The following is a 3505-nucleotide window of genomic DNA, read 5'->3' on the forward strand; positions in this document are numbered from 1 at the left end:
GAGTGGTAAATATGTCGAGCGGTGAGTGTGAGGAGGAGTTTCGGTTATATCTGGTGAGTGTGAGTGGTGTCAGGTGAGCGTATGGGGAGCGGTAGTGCAGTGGTTAGCGCCCTGCGCTGCGAACTTGGCGATCCGGGTTCGATTCCCGCTCACGGTCAACTCGCAGCGACGGTCCTAGCTCTCCCATAGGTCGACTCAGCCTGGCGTGGGGTGTAAACATCGCCGGTAGGGAGATAAAGGCGGCCGGGCGTGGTACTGACCACCCGTCATGCCGTGCCGTACCTGCAGAGTAGAGGTGCTCGTTAACAGCACCTTGTTCCGACAGTCTGTTCAAGGCTACACGGGGGGTCTTTGTGGTGAGTGCAGGGGCATGTGGTGACACGTTATCATTGTTATAATTGTGATGAGCGTTACCGCCGTGTAAGGCGCGCTCTGTTCACCGTGGCTGACAAATCACCCGTGTGTGTTGGAAGTTACAATACAAACGTGGAGTACGCTTTATTTACAACTTTAGACTGGGCATACACGAAACGAAACTAGTTATTGTACCAAGTAAGGCCCCACTGAGCTATATAGCTCTTTTTTTCAGAAGCGATCTGGCTATCGAAAATGATAGCTCAACGAAGTGGCTTATCACGTAACAATTTATAGCAGCTAATTACTATAAACGCACGATTAGAAATGTGGAGGGAAAAATCGGAGGACCCGGGAAAATCATCGCGACCATGGGGAGAGAGAGACATGTAAACTCCAAATATACAGCGGGCGTCAGGGTCGGGATCGGACTCACGCCCTCCTGTATACCAGGCGAGGTAGTTAACATCTCGCCACCGTAACGCACAAGCAACACTGATACTGTAACAGCGTGGTCCAGATGTATTGTAACCCCCCCCCCCCCCCATTTAGTTATCTAAAATGTAACAGAAATGAATATGCAAATGGTCAAAAATGTTAGGGGTAAATTAATTTGGGTCACAGGACATCTGGGTCACCCTGTACCGTATGTACACCGTGGATCATAAGACGCTCCGGGAAGTAAGACGCACCGCAAACCTGTGCCCGGTGTCAGAGTAAATGCAACACAGATCTCGCCACGCGAACACACCTACCGGATTACTCCCACACCTGTCTCCAACTTTTGCTATTAAAATACAAAAGGTGCATCTTGTAATACGGGAAAACAACTTGTCCTGCACTCCTTACGCACGTCGAACCGTATGTTAAACTTCTTTCGCACCGCACGTAAGCCAACGCGCGCTGCCACGTCCACAGCTCCAAACCGCACTGACCAAACGTGGTGAAATACTGCATCGTCAAATCTCTTGAGGCTGTGCGGGGGATCTTTGTCTTTGAGCGAGGTGGTGCTGGTGGTGGAGGGAGGCTCGTGAAGGACGCTGCTGCTACTGGGCAGTTGGAGGCAGTCGCCCTCCAGCAATAACGGAGGACTGGAACGATGCTCACAACAACGAGCGGGAAGCGCCGGGCGGATAAAACGCAGAAAGTTTACACAGGGGGTACAGCTGGTGGTGCATCTACCGGTCATCTCAGTCAGCCAACCCATGGCACCTGCTGGGCCTGTCCCAAGACGTCCTGCACCTAGCCTGGCACAGTTGGGGTACAGCTGGTGGTGCATCTACCGGTCATCTCAGCCAACCCATGGCACCTGCTGGGTCTGTCCCGAGACCTCCTACCAGCGGCGAGCCTTCGACACTTCACGTGGCCTCAAAGTGAACCCAGCCTGGCACAGGCACCGTGGTGACATCACCGCCACTTCGTGGAGAATGGTCGGGGTATTGGTGGAGGGAGGGGGTGGGGTGGGTCGAGACGAGGTGGTGAAGAGAGGTCAGTGCCGGATTATCCTCGGAGAAAAAGTAGCTACATATGTAGTAGCTACTACTACATGTTTAGTAGCTACTACATGTGTAGTAGTAGCTACTACTACATGTGTAGTATATGTAGTAGTAGCTACTACTACATGTGTAGTATATGTAGTAGTAGCTACTACATATGTAGTAGTAGCTACGGGCCTCGCACTTTCAAGGGCCCCGCGCTAAATGCTTTCAAGCTATCAATTCCAGTTCAGTGATTCTGCACTTGCTCTATTACTATAGTACTATACCACCTTAAACTTTTATAAACGACTGGGTGTTTAAGGTTAGCGATTTGTCGTATTATCTGGCTGTATAGTAAATAAAAAATACAATTTCTTTACCATGCAAGTTAATAAAAGTGTTTTAATATTCATGTTTTTTAGGGCCTCTTTATAACATATGCTACAGGCCTCGCACGAGCTTCATCCGACACGGTGGGCGGGGGGGGTGTTAGGGGCCGTCCATAAATGACGTCACGCACCTAGGGGGGTGGGGGGGGTCAGACATGTGACGATGTGTGACGAGAGGGGGGGGGGTTGAGAAATGTGACGTCACATAAAAATGCGCAACTTTAAATAAATATAGATAACACGTTCTACTTCATTAAATAGACTTTTTAATAAATGTTTTCTCCTGCAACATCAGAGTGCAGCGCCACATTAAATACGCACTACAATGACAATAGTACTCTTTGGTTCTTATTTTTTTATTTTTTGTTGTTTTATACTTTTACGTGACTTTATTCTATTTCTACATACGTGACTTTACCGAAAATACCAATGAGTAATTTTATGCAGTCACGAAAGCTTTAATACTTTATTATCAAACTTCTACGGGGAAGTTACCGTTGTAATTATGTGTAAGATGTGCCCTTTTTTGAGCTGCCGTTTTGTATTTACAAGAGGTGGTCATTTTTTGAGCTGCCCCCTCTCTCTCTCTGCCTCCCTGTCCGTCTTTCCTCCCTCCTTACCTCTTGGTGGACTTGTATATGTATTTCTACCGACCGTGTACCTCGTATTTTTCATTCTATCTATGCTGGTATGTGCAATCCAAAGGTTGAACACGAAATTTAACACTCTTCTGAAATTCGTGGTCCGCCAGGAAGTGTCTGTGTTGTTGGCCTGACTGGATGTGCTTCACAAAATGTTTTTTCAGGTTTGTTGAATTCTTGTCTCTCATCTTTTTTGTTGTATTTACCTCCGTGATTTGTTCTTGACACCTGATGAAGATCGCTTGCGTTGTGATCGAAACGTCGTGATTGTTTTTTGTTTTAATATAATTTTATTGTATTTCTACATACGTGACTTTACCGAAAAAAAACAATGAGTAATTTTATGCAGTCACGAAAGCTTTAATACTTTATTTTTTTACCGAATTGAACCAAAGAGTATGGATCCTTGCAGTCACGAAAGCTTCAAATCTAGAAATGACAATAGTTTAAAGCGATTTGAAGCATGTTTTATTTGGGGGGGGGGCAGAGCTTTGTGACGTCATATATGAGGGCGGGTCTGACTTTTTGTGACGCCGTGTGACGAGAAGGGGGGGGGGGTAAAAAATCGCCCAAAATCGCGTGACGTTTTTATGGACGGCCCCTGAGTGAGTGTTCCCCTTCATCCAGTTAAGGGGGCTGCTGC

Source organism: Petromyzon marinus, chromosome 20 (assembly GCF_048934315.1).
Source record: "Petromyzon marinus isolate PM22_M1 ecotype Great Lakes invasive population chromosome 20, UKy_Petmar_22M1.pri1.0, whole genome shotgun sequence".
Classification (NCBI taxonomy): domain Eukaryota; kingdom Metazoa; phylum Chordata; class Hyperoartia; order Petromyzontiformes; family Petromyzontidae; genus Petromyzon; species Petromyzon marinus.